The sequence below is a fragment of the Corvus hawaiiensis genome, chromosome 8 (genome assembly GCF_020740725.1).
Source record: "Corvus hawaiiensis isolate bCorHaw1 chromosome 8, bCorHaw1.pri.cur, whole genome shotgun sequence".
Taxonomy (NCBI): Eukaryota; Metazoa; Chordata; class Aves; order Passeriformes; family Corvidae; genus Corvus; species Corvus hawaiiensis.
Genome location: NC_063220.1, coordinates 24,287,567 through 24,306,441, shown reverse-complemented (window position 1 = coordinate 24,306,441; position 18,875 = coordinate 24,287,567). Strand labels below are relative to the sequence as shown.

The window sequence follows — 18,875 nt, the reverse complement described above, 5'->3', positions numbered from 1 at the left end:
ATTATTGTCTTGCAACAAGGGTATTGTCTATTTTACAGACCGTACCAGAAATCTCTGTGAAAATGAACTGAAGTTTTAGCTCGGAAGGAATTCCTAGGTGGAATGGAATTTCCAAAGCTCTTGGAATTTCAGATTTAGGCAGGGAGCTCAGAAAACTGAAAAGGTGACTAAATTGAGGTAAGTACCTACACAGATAAAAGTCTCTGAGGCAACACACAAAAGCACAATAAAATCCACTGCAAAACATGCTGGAGGCAGAGTCCCATTTGTGGTGAAATAGCATGTTTCCCATGAAGGTAGCAAAACCAAAGGGTACTGAAAGAGATCCCAGAGTGGATAAGGTTGCAAGGAACCACCCTCCCTGTTCAAGTGGGCCCATCCTTGATCACATGGTATGGGATTGTGTCCAGATGATTCTCGAATGTCTCCATTGAGGGAGACTACATGACCTCTCTGGGCAACCTGTTCCAGTGCTTGGTCACCCACACAGCAAAGAAGCTCTTCCTCATCTACAGATGGAACTTCTTGTGCATCAGTTTTGGTCTGTAACATGAGAATCTTCTAACACACAGCACCACACCAGCCTCAGACTAAAAACTAAATGGAAAGGGATGCTACAATTTAAGGCCCTTTTCTAAAGAGTAATTTAAGAACTAGCTCATATTCCTGGTTATTCCAAACTTGAGGATTATTTGCTTTGTACAAAAGTTGCTTTGAAGTCTGTGGAGCGCGTGAACGAGTTGTTTGAAATAGCACAATGATCAGAGGGGACGGCTCACATCTGGGGAAGAAATTACAAGGATCTGCGAAGAAATTGTTCCATGAGCAGTGGCGCTAACTACATCTGGTTTCCACTGGCCTAGTGTCTTCTAGTTGATTAACTTTTAACTGTACGTGTGAGGTCACCCTAACTAAATATTCAGTAGGTATTAGATGGAAAAAACCCAAACTTCTTTTGTTGCTCCTTGTTTTAAAACTGGTAATTCACACAGGAAAAGCTGTAATTGAGGAGGGGATTCTCTAATGTCTGAAACAGAAAAAATGCCAAAAGCTGCTTTTTTCCCAAGCAGCTAAGCATTCATAATGTACTATTCTGTGTAGGTTTTATGCTTTAGTAAGAATTTAAGTGATTTTTATTTTCCACCCTCTCCAGTGGACATACTAAAAAGATATTTGCTCTCCAGGAGAGATTTTTTATTACTTATTAGGGATTTAATGTGATTAAGAACTTTATTCACAAATATGTCTGATTCAAAATGGAAGACAGGTAAAGATGTTTTCATAAATCTTATTTTCTTAGGAAATGAGGATTCAAATAAATCAGATATGCAGAGAGGAGGAAACAACCTGGGGGACTGGGTAAACTTGGAATTCATAGTGGTTTCCCTGTTGATTAGTGAAATCTTATTTCAACATTCCTCACAGTGGAAGAACAAACATCCTGGGAAAACCCAAGTACTTCTGTGATTACCAGACCTCCATCTACTCCTGAAGGAGCCCGTGATCCGTGCAAAGAAAGGAGGGAATATTATTGCTGTTTTACAAACAGGCAAACCTGACACTGTTGCCATTTATGATTTTGATTTCTCTGCATGTTCAGGGACATGTATCTGAATGTCAGAGTTCAGATTTCCACATTACCATGCTAAGGCCTTAAACACAGACCTGCTTATCCTCCTGGACATACTCATGGATATGTGTACTCTTCCATGTGAATAATCTCAGTGGGAAAGGAGAGAGAGGTCTATGCAGTGGAACATGGTATCTGGCAGACTGCCAACAAACACAGCACTGGGGATTCTGAGTGTAATTTATAAAAGGGAATTTAGGCTGCCTCATTAGGTTCCAGATTTTTCTCATTGTGGAGTGCAACAAGATAGAGAGACTAAGCAAAGACACTGCTACAGAGAAATCAGGAATATTGGGTGACAGATAAAGGTGCAGACACTCTTTGCATGCTTGAAACAGTGCTCCACTACATTGACAATGAAAAACTATTGGAAGGAAAAATTTGCTATATTCACATTTTAATTTATGGAACTGACAACAAAATAAACTTAAGGTTATATTAAGGGCATATTCAGAAGAGTATCAATGTGCCTTTTTTTTTTTGATATATGTGGTAACTACTGGGGTCTATTTCAGAGAATGACTCGGCTTTGAGATAAAGTGAGAGCATGCTTCTAACTGCTGCCACTCTCTTCAAGTAAAAACCCTTCTTAGCACCAATTCTCGGCCACATAGCATTTCCATTATACTTGGTTTTGGTCTTTTTGTCCAACTTACAAGCGGTTTTGTTTCTTTTCAAATGAGTACAAGTGATAAATCTACTATGAAAATACAAAGCAAACCAAAAGGCTTGCATTTATTTACAGGGAACCAAATTAGACCCTACTTGGCTACTAGGCAAAATGTACTTTACTATTTACACTAGAGAATACAAATTAAAAAGAACTAACCAGTAGAAAAAAAGTTTCCTGTCCTGCCTTTAATACAGTCAGAGAATGTGTAAACAGAAGAGAAAAAGGAAGGTGTTACCTCCTTCAGAATGGAAAAGAAGCAGAATTAACACAGGGTGTCTCCACTAATTACCTGCTTCAAAAGGAGTGGGAATTATTTAGCCCTAGGAACTTTCCAAGGTATGGGCTCCAGAAAAAGCAGTAGTTCATTAGCCAGTCCCATAAGCTGGAACCAACAATAAGCTGGAACCAACAACCTCTAAATTTAAGGTCAATGACTGATTTTGTTGCTTATTTTTATTCCTTACTTGAATTAACATTAACCTGTTTGTAAGTAAACACGTGGCTTCAATGGCTCCTAAATGCTCTATCCCAGCACAGACCATTCCAATGACAACAGGCAGCTGGAGACTGAGTAGCTCCACCCTTCCAGTGCTGTGCATCCTGCCTCAAGGCACAAGGAACAGGAAAAAGTAACTAGGTAATTCTTCTTAAAAAAAGCTTAACAGGTGGCTTTGGAGATTAGAGACAGTACTGGATGGCTGCTTGGAACTACTCACTGGGTGATGGTGAGGATACTTTCCACTAATCACAAGTACAATCCAATTGCACAAAAACACTGCAGTCCCTCACCTTCACTCATGGGCAGATAAGCTACTTTCCAGGGCACTAAGCAAGAGCAAAAGCAGTCCTTTGTTTCCCAGTACTGCTGTTGTGATTAGAAGCAGGAAACTAATTATTACAAAGTAATATCTAATATATAGAGCATTTGCACAGATTCAAGAACAAGAGCTCTAAATAGCATAGAGAACAAGGAACACTTACTGCTAGCCCTGATCATAGCGCAATTTCTATTCAATTTTTCCTCACTGAGACATGGCTTCCTTAGTTCCAGTTCTAGGCAGAATGAGCCAATTTCTTTAAAAAATTATGATTTATATGAAGAGATAGCACATTCAAATACTACCTCCTGGTCCTCAAATCCACTACTTCGTAATGGGGAAGAGTGAAATCAGACAGTTGGCCCTGTAAGGACCACCAGTGGAGACTGCGGAGCAAAAATGAAGAAAATCCTTTATCTGCTTTTTCCATTTCTGAAGCTGCCTTGGCCATCTTCCATCACATTAGTAACAGCAAGAGGTGATGTCATTTTGCACTGCCTCCACCCTTCTATCCTAATCTTCAGGGAGGATGCTCTGCCACTGGGAATTCAGATCAGTTTTAGAAACTGCCATCCCCCAGAGCTAAACCCCACAACTTTCTGGTTTTATCTCTTTTGTGTCTGGGAGATAGAAAGATTCAGATGCCCTCAGTATTTAAACATGTCTTCTCCATGCAGTCAGTCAAAACTTCTCTAGGGGTTCCTTCCTCTCTGACACAAATAGCTTCTGTAGGTCCAGAAGGAAGTTGATGCACATTTTCTGACTGTTCCACACAATCCTTGCAACAACTGCAGCTTTTCAGTGTAAACAAAAACGTAGTAGGTATCGCTTATTAAAATAGGGAAATCCCAGAGCCCATATTTAACAAGATACTTTAGACAGAGCTGATCACGCTCTCCAGAAGCTATATAAGCCAATAATGTGTACAAAACAACAGGCTGAGCATTTGATCCTCTTTCCATACTTCTGCTTTTACACATTTTAGGCAAAACTCCAGAAAATATCTGTGGGAGTCAGAGTGTTGAATCCTTTCTACCTTCCTATGACAGTATATTGGTTTTGAATCTGTTTTTACTCAGTTTTAGAGGATCCTAAAAGAAATTGCAATTGTATGAAGCCACTGTGCAATATGGAGACAATACAGTGGCACTTGGCCCAGGTATGAGTGTATTGAGTGACTTGGCAAACTCAGTTAATTCCTCTGATGGAAGTTCTTTCTCTGCAGTCACACCTAGAATACATTATTTCTGTCAGTGATGTGTTCTGGGACAGAGTTTTACATGAAGGCATCCATTTTTAGGCCCGACAGAAACCTCTGGCTGTCCTTTTTAAATACCATCTCTCCTGCCTCTGGTCAAGTGCCACCTACTGACAGCAAGAGCTGCTTCTGTTTGCTTAACTAAATTCATCAAGTATTCTAACCATAGTTCCTGTTGATCCAGGCAGCTTTGCTTCAAGTCCAAATGGTGAACAGAGGCCTCAAAGATGAAGGAATATTTCAAAAATCTGGAATGGTACCTGATTCCCTTCAAAACCCACTGGTCGGAGATGCTGATGAAGAATTCCCTAACTCTACCAACCTTTTCTGAAAAAAAAAAAAAAAAGCAAATCCAACAAAAATATTCATACACTATGGATTATCAAGTATTTAATTCAAAAGGCAAATTGGAAAGAAATCAAAGGAGGCAAAAATCGGTAGAAATATATGTCTAAACTGGGACAAAGACAACAAAGCTCTATGTAAAGGAGACTGAGTACTACAGGAATAATAAAAATACCACTGCATAGTAAAAAGTCAGCTGCATGGCTTCATCTAAAAATGTTCTGGAAAAAATTTGCTATCAATTACACCTCTCTTCTATATACAAGCTTCATAAATGAAGTATAGGGTTTTAAGAGACATTTTCTCTTTCTTTTGTCAGGTCTGGAGTCATTAAACAGAGATTAGCTGGATAAATAGAGGAAGTGATTTTTAAACTGTTTGCAAACTTAATGTGAAGAGCCCAGCCTTGCAAATTATCACGTCTAATCAGAGATGCACGCTTCACTGCTCCAGTAATTGTACTAGTATTAGTCAAATTCTTGTTGTCTCCTCATTAGCCATGAAAAGGAGACTCAAGATGTACTTCATTAGAGTATCCTGAATATAAATTTTTAGTGTAAGGAGGAAGAGATTTGTTACACACCATACTGTATATAGAAAGAAAAAACTATTAAGAACATAATTGAATCATTCTGGCATTAGACTGAATATATGTCTTTAACAACCAAACCCCTCTTTTCTCTTTTCATTTTTACTGTCTTGTTCCCTTCTTTTATTTTCAGTGAGAATATGGCACTTGAAAATGTAATTTACAACCAATGTCATTAAAAAAAATACTAAGAAATGTGCTGTTATTATGCAGCCTTTCCTATTTCCAAAGCCAGAAGAACACAGCTTAATCAAGAACTGTCTTTAGTAGAGACGTTTAGTAAATTCTTGACTACTGGATAGGTGGTCTAACTTGCATTAAATGTAGATCAAATCAAAAGGTTTGTTCCTTTGATCAGCAAAGCATTTAAGTACATGCTCATGCCCTTCTTTATTCAGCAATGCCCTTAAATATATGACACTAAATCAAGAGAATTTAAACACATGCCTAACATGTGAAGTATGTGCTTAAGGGAATTGGGGTTTGAAAAATCCAGCTTGAATAGGATTTCCAAACAGGTCTATTAGAAGGCTAAAAGCAAAAACATTTCCAATAATTTCAGTAGAAGGAGAGGCAAAGCAAATTTTCACATTTGTTTTTTCACAGCTCTTTTTTTTTTGGTGCGAATCCCAGTCTGAAACATTTGTATTACTCAACAGCACTTAAGAGAAGCTGAAAAGGAACTAGGCAGGTCACCAAAATGCTACCATGTCTTCTACCTCTCTATGACAATTAAAAAGAACCAGAAAGCAAATAACGTGCAAAAATTGTGGAACACTAGGAATGAGGACAGTAAGCAATTCCAAAGGGGAGTTAACTCCATAATCCATTGTCCAGCAACTCTGGACTGCAAGAAAGCAAACTGGATTTCTAGGCCTGAGGTTTGCTCTCCAAGTTGTGTCTCGTCAGAACACAGCAATATCCTCACCCAGCTTCAGCTCTATCTCTCAATAAAATACTAGAATATTCAGTTTACTATTATTTATTATCATTTATACAGCATGCAGGAGCTCATCATGGAAAGGATGATGCTTCTTGGTCAAAGAATCCTGGCCAAAAAAAAAAAAAAAAATTTTGAAATACTTCCTGGTGCCTCTTTGAACAATATTAAAATACTTCAGAAACCTTTCATTCAGGATTAATTAACATAAAAAACAGCCTCCACAATACGGCAGAGCCCTAAAGTGGTTTGTGGAATTTAATTAGGCTAACCTTCTTTTCTCTACATTGGTACCACTCTGTAAGAAGTGCAAATCATTATTAATTCCTTTGGTGTTCACTGTAATAACATTAAACATGATGAACTCTTTTAGTAGTAAAGTGTATGTAGTAAGTAATTCCATAATAATTTAGCATTAGCTTCAAATTAATTTATAAAATATACTATATTTGTCACCACACACTGAACATTTATAAAATTCCTCCTCACCATTAGTGTTAGGATAATGAGATGATATTGAAGGTCCTGTCCAACCCAAACTATTCTAAGACATGATTCTGTGAATAGTTCAGTAATACATAATTTTAGGAAGAGCTGTGAAGAGGAGGCATGTCAGTGCAGCAAAAAGAAAATCAAAGCAAGGTCAAGTCCAGTCAGAGCAATTGTTGGTACCGGATCCCCAAAAGATGTGTGATAGAGGTTTCTTTGGTCTAACCCTAGGTGAAAAACCTGAAGGAAATAAATTTTTACCATTTTTTTTGGTTTCTCCAGAATTTGAAATAAATCCAGAACTTGTGTATTGTTTGTAAAGAAACAATTTACTGTCAGAAAACTTCACCTGCTCATCAGTTGCATCATTGTGTGAGAAATACAGCACAGACCTTGAAGTTTGGGGAAAAAAAAAGAAAAAAGAAGAGGCAGATACAACGCAGAAGTACTTGTCAAGTGACACATCTTGTCACTAGAAATGGCAAAATGATTAAGATGCTATCAGACACCAAACATACACAAACATCCTCAGTGAATGAATGATACTAATGGAAACCAGTGTTGTCTTTCCACAGATGATTTGTTTTCATCACTGGACAATGCAAAATCTTTTATTAAAAATTCACAAAGGATGCATTTGGAATCCTATTATCTGTCTGTCTTAAGTATTTCTAAGGTGCCAATCACTACATTATCTAAACATATTAACAGAATAGCTGGATTTTACTAAATACGAAAAGATATTCCAAAAGAATTCAAGATGAAAACACCTTATCCAGCTACAGAAAGCCCTTCTTGGTGCTGGGAAAGGCTTCTCACAACAGCTGTGAGGATGTCCCTTTGGCCGAGTGTAGACACAAGCAGCATTCACTCCATATGCAGGACCCAGAAACTGATGAGAACACATTTACTCCCACAGTCTCCAGCTCTGCAGTCCTTCTGAAATTATGGATATTACAGTTTTTGGACTACGCTAGAGCTGACAAACTGTGTGTGATAGTGAAGCAATAGCACACGTAAGCGTATGCTGTGAGTGGGAATGAATTTAAGCATGTGTTTATACACTTGGCTGAATTGGGCCCCTGACCACTTGGGCAGATCTTCAGTGGATTTTGCATCAGCATTACCTCAGCAGAGTTGTCTCTCCCTTAAATTGGTACAAGTGAAACACAAGATGTTCCATAAATTTGTGTGTTGAAAAGTATTTCCCACCTTATATGAAAAGTACTGAGCATATATTTTACTCTATATGATTACTTTCCCAACACATTAGGTTTCTATAAAAAAAGTTTATTTAAACAATTTCTTCTAGCCTTATATTTAAAACTATATTTTGCTCTTAAAAAATTATTAATCTCATTTACATAAAAGAAGACTGCTTTGAAAAAAAGGATCCTTTGCCTCACCTATTTCCTTCAATGATTTAATGATGGATAAAATAGACCAGAAGGATCAGATCTCCTAGCATAAATGGTTAGCTGCAGGCCTTGCATAATAAATAGCTTCCTCTTTTATATTATTGATAATATTAATTACAGGAGACCCTGTAAAGAAGCATCAGCCGTGATCCTGTGGTATAGTCTGCACTAATCTTCCTATTTGAAATGCATATTCAACTATTTAGCAACACACAAAGAATTCAGTTTATTTGCCCCCAAATCATAACATCTATTTTTTGAATGCAGAAAAAACTTTAATAACGTATATATTCATACCCAAATGACTTACATTTAAGAAGTCTCCTCAGACCCGGCATTTAAAGTTGGAACTTGACTGAATTCCATTTATGTTCCATGCCAGTGACAATTCACTGTGTGCTGCAAAGAAAGAAAAAACAGTTCGGTGAAATTTTCTTCTTCTTCTTTCATATTTGGCATTAGTGTGCTCCTAGTCATGCTGGAGAGCTCTTCCTCATTCTGCATTTTTCTGTGTATTTCCCTCATGAGTACTGGAATTTAACCATCAGACTAGGAGAGGGACAAATTTCAATTAGTCTGAACCTCATTACAAGAGCTGTCAGGATTCTTTTGTGAACTGCCACAGTCGAGCACTGGCCTAATTCCACTCTCCATTTTTTGATATGCTGTTTTCTGCACCATTTTCCCTTTCCCAATTCACATTATTTTTATATCCTCTCTCTATCCTTCTCTTTCCTCGATCCCATATCTAGCCTTCAAAACTCAAGCACTCACCCCTTTTATTTTTCTTTTCTCTTCAAGTTTTCCCCTTTGATGAAGGCCCCTCTTGTCTTCCAACCAGCATCTTGAAAATTATTCCCAGCAAATTTCCTCTCTGTACAAACTCAGACTTTCTTGAAAGAGACCATTTTTATTGCAACTCAAAATATGCCTCTGCTGATACCACAACATCACTCAACTCAAGGTCATAAAATGTAGCTTATATATTTTATCAGCCTAGTGATTTCAAGTGTTTATTCTCAACATATGTGAGCCTGAATTAAAGTTTCCAGCACATGCCAGAAATCACAGGTATTGCTCCAAACAAGTTACTACTCAAATGACTTTATGACACTGTCATTCCAGGAAAAGCATCCTAGGTATTCTGTCAAAGGCTCAGCTGAGCAACATTTGAAGACCTACATATAACATTTGTGCACTCTGTAAAGTACCTTTCATCCCTAAGTGTTCTTGTTTGGTTGTTTGGTTGTTTGTTTTTTAATGCACTATCCCTATGTAGATGCCTTTGGGTTGCATTTGTTGGACAAAGGTATCCCAAGAAGAAGTTTTAGTGAAGTATAGAGGGTAAGACTCTTATAGAACAAATCGTGTAGAATGTCTGATATTTCTGGACTAAAGAGAAAGTTTGTGACTTGAAGGCTCAGTTGAAAAATACCATATTGCTTGCTCAAAAACTTATAATTGCATAATGTGGGGAAAAAAAGAAAATAGAATATTTGGGACCTTTTTTTTTTTAATAAAAGATTCCTTGAAAGTGTTCTCAGCAATTGGCTGTGATTTAAAATACCCTTTTGTGTGTGGAATTGCATGCAGAGAAAAAAAGCTGTCAATTAATTACACACAGAAATTGGGCCAGGTAACATTCATGAAACAGTCTCTTGACACAATACAGAACTCTTGTGAACATGAAAGAAACAGGAAGTTTCCCAAAATTATTATATCAAATTCTTGGCTGGAGTAAATGAGCACAGCTCTTTTGTGCTTTGAAAGTGGAAGGAATTTATATGGCTAAACTGTTACTTAACCACTGATTAATAACAAGAATCATGTCTCAGTGTAAGATATTATACTCCTGTCTAATTTGGCCCTGCAGTTTATAGCTCTGCCTTCAAAGGCAGAGGCTACCCAGCCATTTCCTACAGCTTCTACCGCTTGTCCACGCTCAGAAGTAGCAGACTCTCCATGGGACACAAGGTATTGTAGCTGGAGCCATTTATTTCAGTGGAAAAAAAGGTACTTAAATGCCTCCCACAGCAATGAAATATTACAAAACACTTCTTTCCTCCTTTTCCCCACTGCACAGCAGAGGGACAACCAGGCTCTGTACTAGCCCAGTGGTCAGAGCCTGGTGCTAATAGTGCCAAGGTTGAGAGTTTGATCCCTGTGTGGGCCACTCGCTTAAGATTTGGAGTCAATGATCCTTGTGGGTTCCTTCCAATTCAGAATATCAGTGTGATTCTATGATTTTCTCTACTTGAGCATCAGCTCCTCCTCTCTCAGGTCAAGGGGGCACTTGCAAGGCTATGCACCTATGTAAGGCTCTGGCTTAGTTCTCCAGAGCAATGCAGTCCTTCAGCAAACTGACTTAGTGCTATTTGTGCCCAGGAGATGCTTCCCACAGCAGACTGTGCTGCACACCTGCACTGCCAGATCAGCTTGCCTGGGGATCTGCAGTTTTACTAGTGACAAGGTAAATACTCCTCCCAGTAGGTCTGCACAGTATGACTTTGTAAGCACAGATTGCTCCTTGCTCTTAACCTATGGATTTTCTTTTACAGACCTGTTTGATTGTGTGCCTAAACCTTTTTGAGCATTACATATACTAATTCATTAGCAGAATTTTCAGGTAATCCCCATCTATTTATACATTCCCAGCTACACCAAAGGGAAACTTTGCAGGTTGTTAGCAAAAAATCACCTCAAAAAGGTAAATGGGTTGCTTTAAGTGGCAGGGAGATGAGGAGGAGAGGTTAGTAGGGGGTTGGTAGTAGTCTTGGTTCATCTTCTAATAATAAACTAATTCAAATAGCAAATATACTGAGATTGATGATGAAGCTGGAGTACCCAGTGAGTAACAAAGATTAATTCAAGTCACTTTGATTATGTCAATTCACCTCTTTTAAAGAACCATGATAAAACCAAGGGCACAGAGCCACTTGCAGTTCACTCATCCAAAACCAACACAAAACCTTATGGATGCTGCACAGGTCCTCTCATGGCGGCTCTTGGAGGTGGAAATCACAAACTGAAAGAGAAGCTTCCCCTCTCTTCTAGTGAAGCACCACCCACATCTACAAAATTAATGGCAAGTCTACTGGGCCTCCATGACACAATGAGGAGAGTATTTACCTCTTCCATCAGAAAAACCTTCTTCTAAAGACTAGGGTTGATTCACTGAATCTAGTATTGCCTTACTGGAGAGAAGGCAGGCTATGCCCTCCCATTAAATATGTCTGTTGCATTAAAGGATATTAAATCATGATTTTACCTAACTTTTCAGGCTGCTTCTGAGGATGAAGCTAAGAGTTTACTGCATTTTTCAAAATCATTTGTTTAAGTGAATATTGCAACTCCTGAGTAATTTCAAGGAAATTGTCTGGATAGGAAAACATTTTATTCATTGTTTTGGGCTCATATAAGGTCCCACAACCTCAATACACCTCTGCAAACTAAGCCAAAGTTCAGACACGATTGTGTTTTTCACAATTAAAGAAAAAACCCCTCACTTCCCACATCCTCACCTTCCTGGCAAATTCCAGCTCCCTCTCATGCTACTGTTACAGTGAAGCTACTCACTCAAAAATGCAGGCATTTGAGCAGTGATTGTGATGGATGATAACTTATCTTGTGCATTCAGATCACTCTTTTTTTACAAACATACATAACCACATTTATAGAAATTGGTTAAGGATAACACACAATCAGCTTGCCATCAGTACTGAATCTATTAGGGAAAGAGTGCTAGGTGCAAACTGGCCTTTCTTGGAGATATAAGAATGGGTCAAACAGAAATTGCCAGAGCAGCTCTGGGCAGTACACTGGCTGACACAGCCTATCATGAAAATCAGCATTTTTCTTCCTTTGTGATTACTCCTGTTTCCAGTCATGAAGGGAGGGAGCTACACAAACCAAGAAAAGCTACCAGGGCTCACTAACGAAAGCAAGGAACAATCTGGAATCAGTACAAGCTAACAGCTTGGGAAAAATGTTTAGAATTTTATCCCATATTATAAATATGGGATAAAGCAACCAACCAACAATAAACACCAAAACAAAAAGAAACAAATCTTTAGAAAGAGCTTTTCAGAAGCCCCTGCTTACCTGAATTCTGAAGTTATGAAAAGCTTGTTTACCCTTTTCCCTGCTTTTATAACCTCTTCTACCTACTCAGCACAGGTGTTCAGCATTTCCATTTCAACCTGCTCAGCACAGGTGTTCAGCATTCCCATTTCAGCACAGGTGTGAATCCTTACACAAGGCTCAGACAAGGAACTTGTGTGAAAGAAGGTTTGTTGGCTCCAGGAGAGCTCTCAAGTTCTTTCTAGCAAGTCTTTCTTTGCGTTTAAGCAGTACCAGTATACCTGAGAAAACCTGACTCAGCAGGCAAGTTGTTCAGCTTCCCTAGCTCTGAACTCCTGATACAAATGATTTGGAGGAAATGAAAACAAACTTCATAATCTCACAGAAGTATTGAAATTACTGATAGATTTATTCTAATTTTTCAAACAAGGAGCACCAAACTATCTCCTCCTAAAACAGCAGTTCTCGCTTTACAGCCACTATTATGCACTTGCAGGATAACATCATTACTAATCCAGATGTTGAGCTGGATGCCAGAGAAAGAACTAAGGAAAACAACTCAGTGAAATTAATTTCAGTTTAATTTTGTTTCTTTTAAGTTGCACCTTCCTAACTCCTTCTCACTGCTGAGGATTTCCCAGTCCCTTGGTCTGCTGATTCTTTTTTCCCTTTGCTATCCCCTGCCCTACCTGTCTTGGTGGCAGCTGTCACACAGCTCCATCTGCCATACTGGCCTTCCCTTCTAAAGCTGCATGCTTCTTTCCCCATTCTGCAGCTAGCCTGAGCAGCACTGTAGGAATAAACTCCAGCATATAATAATCTAATCTATTGGGTAAAAAAATTAACCTTACAATCATTAAACCCTCAGCTTAGTTCTTTTATATTAGGTATTTTTGAACAGGGAAGAGAAGACAAAGGAAGATGCTTTGTTATTTTGTTGCAGGTTTTTTTCTTCCAGTACAATGCTTTAGACAAATTATTTTCCACAGACAAAAAAACCAAAAAACCACAAAAGAAAATATAGCCACCCTATAGTAAAATTATGGGCAGTGCCTTCCTTTTTAATCATATAAATTATTGCCAGCTGACTGATGAATCCACTCTGGGCAACATGACACAGTTTACAACCTTAAGGATTACAGTAGTCCAGATGCTATCGTCTTAATTGGAAAAGCACAGTACTGCCAACTGTCCATGTTAGAAAATGGAAGGTTGCATTACTATTATTTTTCCTTCACATTCCCCTGCTTTCCTTTCCTCTAAATAGCCAAGAACTATTAGATCCTTTGTATGGTTTTCCTTATTGAAGTCATTTTATCAGCTCATAAAGACAGCATTTTTGAGACAACTTAAGTCCCACTGCATGAGAGCTCAGCATTTCCATTCTCTACATTCTCATTTTCCTATCAAAAAGGGGAAGATGGAGGAAAGTCTTTTCAAACATCAAGTTCACCCCAGAAACTGCCTGAGCTTAAAGCTCTATGTCAATAATACAGTAATTACATCCCATGTGATAGGTCACAGCCAGTAATTACAGTGAGGGAAGGGAAGAGGGATAACTAAGTAGTCATAGTAATCACCCACAAGTCAGGAATTCCTGGTCTGAGTTCTCTTGTTCTCCTCTTAGCTGTGTGCCAGAACAACAGTTTAGAGCACTTCTAAACTTTTTATGCAGTTACCTCATACTACTGTGAAAAAATATAATTATCTATTTAAGGGACACAAGGACTTTCAGAAACATCTGACAAGGCACCGAGTTAAATTGACAAGGCTCAGGCAAATGCCCTAGCCATTGTTCCTTTTTACTGTCCTTGGGAGAACCACTTAAATCAATTTCCCATCTGCAAAAATCCCTCGTAGACTGTAGACTCTGCGTCACCAGGTTTGCTCCTTTTGTGGGGAAGGTACAGTCACAGTGCTTAACTACATAATGTAAAATAATTCCACTTGGGTTTATGCATGTGAAGCAGCTGGTGAAAACCTTCTTCAGGTCTGTCCTCCTTCAAAGTATCCAGAAATACTCCCTTGTGATGTGGCCAGTTTGGGAAGGAACAGGGAGGAAGAAGGGGCTTGAGACAACCTTTTGATGCAGGCAGTGATTTAAGGGAGACTGGTCACATGCAGTTCAAACGCAATTCTTTCCTGCATGACTGCTGAACAGAACAACACATTCCTACTGCTGGGGTGTGCTTATAATCCTTCCAGGACAAGCTTTGAGGATGGGAGTTTCAGAAGCATCCAAGGGAGTTAAGGACAAACCTCTTTGATGTCTTAGTGGGATTTCTGCTCCTAAATTCCCTAGATACTGTCAAACCCCCCTTTGCTTTATATTTTTGACTCCTTTTAGAGGATGGGGAAGAAAGGTTGCTTCTAGTACATTTTTTGTGAGACCACAATCATCTCACAGTATTTCCTAAAGGAAAATCTGTCAGTGAAAACTGCCTTATTCCAGCCAATTGAATCATACAGGTTTCTTTGTAGAGAAGGTCGTAAGAGTAGGGACAAACATCGACATGCTCTAGGGTGGGGGGGCCTTTATGGACTGATGAGATATTTACTACTTTTGAAAAGAAAAGAAGGAGACAAAGCTCTCAGTGCTGGAGGCACTCTGGAGTTCTGCCTGTAGGGTAAAATGAGTGGAAAATATACACGGAAATAACAAAAAAAAGGTACTAAACCAATTAAAATATGAGATATTAGAGGGTAGAAAAAGGCTTAGTTGAAGCAGCATAAAATTACATAAATAGCACAGAATGAAAAAATAAATTAACAAGTCCAAGTCTGTGGGTTTATTTCAGGACATCATACTCACACCTACTGCAACCTTCATGCCTGATTTTGTATTGTGGTTGTTATGGTTTGTATGTAACATGACTGTGGATGTAAAATAAGCCACCAAGTCACTCTTTCTAACCTTTCAAATTCTCAAGTCCTCATCTCAAAACCAGACACAGAGTAGAACTAAAAAAGAGAGGAATATCGTTTAAGGGGTAGAATGGTTTTCATAAAAGTAATGACTACAGCTTTTCAGCCTAGAAGAAAGACAGATGAGTGGGTGTATGATAGAGATGTTTAGAACATGAGTGGAATGAAGACAGTAAATACAGAATCAGTATTCATTGTTTTTTCCAAAACAAGGGCTACAGTGCATCAAATGAAACTAGCAGGTAGAAAATTTAGAAGAAAAGATATTGCTGTTCTGAGCAGCATAGTTGTGGAAGTCATAACAGGGCATCTAGGAGCTAACAATATCATTGTTCAACAAATGATAAACTCATAGAAGAAATGTCCACAAAGGGCTATTGAATAGGAAAGTAATAAATTTAATTTTGGAAAGACTGAACTGCAAATTGCTGAAGGCTGTGACAGGGTGTGGACAATATTTGCCTGTTCTGTTCTTATGAACTTCTGTGGGTGCTAATGGTGTCATGGGGGACAACTGTAAATCCCATCTAGTCCTGGCTAGTATTGTTTCTCAGCATGGCTCCTCTCAGGTCTAAGTTTCTGTAGTTTCAGCATGCAAAGTCATTTGACCCCCCTGGAGTCAGCAGTGATGGGTTCTATTTGTTGCTGACTTGAGGGAAGCCTTTGGCCCTGGTGCAGTCCTGCCTTCAGCTGCGGCTCAGTGCTGTGGGCCGTCCTTCCCGTGGTCTCTGTCCCACTGGTCTGCAGCCAAGTTGCTTCTGGCTCACGAACCCTTGAAGGGAGATGTGCTAAAGACGGTCTGGCAAACGCCCTGATACATTAATGTAGCACCAGAGGAGCACAAGACCAGTCACATATGAAACACAAACAGAGGCTCTGAGATTTGAAAGAAATGCTGTCCATGTGCAGAAGTGTGCTTTGGGGTAGAAGGATGAGCAATTAAGCTGCAGACCCAAGTGTCTGTATAGAAAATATTTTTTAGTATGAATAAAAGAAGATGAATATGATAGATGATTATGCTCTATTCCTCTTCTGAGGGACTTAGAAGTGAGTAAACACTGTTACTTCTTAATATTTCCATACATAGAAATGTAGCTAATGTTATTTAAGCTTTCATGGGTTTCTTTCTTTAATTCTTCCTGCCCCTCCAACATGTGGGGGAAAAAAAAAAAAAGTATGTTCTAATTAACCTTTTGCTTAATCAGTGAAAACATAATATTTCACCCCTGCTGGCACTACAAGATTGGACAGAAAGGCCACTGGATGACAGTGCTGAAAACCAGGAGTCAGTGTGAGATGGAGTGGGGGACAAATGGGAGAAAGATGAATTTCTGATAACACAATCAGCTCAGTGTGCCTGTTTGGCTGGGAGGTACATCCAGAGACACTGTCTATCCTACAGCCAAACAATTTTCCCTTTTTTTGCTGTACTTTGTTGCCAAGTAAATTATACTACAGTATGTTGGTTCTCTTCACAAGATGTCTGACATCTGTGAATGCATTAAAGATGCCAGCTTGGTTTTCCGTGAATATGAAAAGCCACAATAAATCCAGCACTTCACACCTTTGCTTGATGAATGTGGTATAACTACATGTATTTCCTTCATTCTATTATAAAATGCCATAAAGGAAACTAGAAAAAAAAGGGAAAAAAAAGGAAGAGCTTCCTTGTACTGAGCTAAATAAACCACGCAACTTTAATTTGACATAAGTAGATGATAATGAAAACCAATCAGAGGTCACATATTTGTTTTGTCATGAGCTGGAATGGGAAATACTCTAATTAAAACTTGTAGCAGAAAGCTTTTTGCAAGGTTTCAAAGTTCGGTAGGCTTGGGATCTTATGAAGTGCTTAATAACGAAAAAATTCTATGGAGAATTTTAAGACAAGGAAGAAGAAACATGACATTTCTTAATTAGTCTGTAGCCTGTTTCCCCGTTGGGCAGCCCCGCCTCTCGAAGCACTTTAAGTAAAGCAATCTGCAAGCAGCTGCTTCTGCGACAGACACATCTCTGCATATTCACTGGATGGCTGTTTGATTTGGCATCTCAAAACCAGTCAGATTCAAGACAAGGAGGAAGAAATCACCCATCAGTATTAAATCATATGAATACCCAGCAGATAATTTCATTTTATTTCAGCAGTAAACATAACCAAATAGCCTTTGACTCATCTGCAGTGTTTTGTTAAGACCTTCTCCACCTACTGAGAGATGAATATTTGAAACTCTTACTATTGATTTCAAAGTTGAGCCGTACAAGCCTTTTCACCTGGAGAAACACACCTGAGAGAAAAATACAGATCCTATCTATTTACATTCAAAGAAAAAAGGAGAGATATGCAAAACATGAAAAAAAAGGTAGAAAATGGAGACTCAGAGAATCAAGACAGAAAAATGTACATTTAGGGGATGAGAAAGGCAAAAGTCTAGAAAGACAAATGAAAAGGAAATATCTTCAATGTTATTTTCTTGAAGCATAATATTATTTTTTATAGTTTCTGTTTTCTTGTGTCTCTTCTACCCATCATCCCTGGACCCCAAATGACTGCAAAAGGCAATCAAAACAGATCTGGCTTTGTTAAATCTTACTAAGACTAATCCAAGTGAAAACTCAGTCACTTTTCATAATCAAAGTGAGATCTCTGACTAAATCCTCATGATCTCAGTGTCATTTATCTGTCAGCCTTTTATTTCCCCATTTCTTTTTTCTCACTAACTTCCATTTGTCTTATACATTCTTATTTTCCCTTCCTTTTCTTCCTTCATGTTCACCCTGAAAACGTAAAGTAGAAATGGCAAAAAGATAATCTGGAGCACTCACCATTAAAAGGGACATTAAAGGTATTAATTAATTCACTGGCAGTGACACCAAGAGCAGAGAACCATGGCAGACACTTACAAACAACAGGAGACCCATGCCACTGTGATGGTTCTCAGCTACTGATGGCAATCCAGTCAGGACTTTTCCATCTCATGGCTCATCCAGAGGATCACAGAATCAACAAAATGGTTTGAGTTGGAATCAGAGAATGGTTTGATGACATTACAGATCATCTAATTCAAACCCCCCTCCCCACCACGGGCAGGGACACCTTCCATTAGACCAGATTGCTCAGGGCCCCATCCAGCTTTGCCTTGAACACTGCTGGGGATGGGGCAACCAAAACTCCTCTGGGCAACCTGTTCCAGTGCCTCATCACCCTCACAGTAAAGATTTTCTTCCTAATACCTAACCTAAACCTACACTCTTTCAGCTTGAAGCCATTACCCTTTGTCCTGTCACTTTGCCATAAGTACCTGTTCAGGCTCCTGTAGGATTCCTTTAGGTGCTGGTCGGTGTTAGAAGATCTCCTGGAGCCTTCTGTTCTCTGGGTTGAGCAGCCCCAACTCTCTCAGCCTGTCTCTGTAGGAGAGGATAAATAAAAACTTTAGCATGTGAAGAGCTAAGAGCTTAGAGCCTTCTAACTTTTCTTACATCTAAGACCAGGTCTCCAGCTGCTGTAAATCGGCTGCTTTAGTGAACTCCATACAGTGTCTAGGAGATGCATGGAGGAAGAAATCCATGGTACAGGAAGACTTATTCCTTCTACAAGAAACTGGAATGATGACATATATTCTTCAATGCCATCTGCTGGCACTTTACTTAAGAGTGGATTTTTCAAAAATATCTACATTTAACATGCTTATACAAACAGATGTCTGAAGTTT

At 38.8% G+C, this 18,875-nt stretch overlaps 1 long non-coding RNA gene across 1 annotated transcript in view; it reads right to left on the bottom strand.

Annotated features, from left to right (window-relative positions):
- The window catches only part of LOC125329777, a 146,171-nt gene extending 127,603 nt beyond the window's left edge, over positions 1-18,568 (bottom strand). The window contains exons 1-2 of the long non-coding RNA XR_007205271.1: positions 18,465-18,568; positions 8,471-8,559 (exon numbers count right to left, since the gene is read on the bottom strand). This is a non-coding gene — a long non-coding RNA (uncharacterized LOC125329777). The remainder of the gene's footprint in view (positions 1-8,470; positions 8,560-18,464) is intronic.
- Between the last annotated feature and the right edge of the window lie 307 nt (positions 18,569-18,875).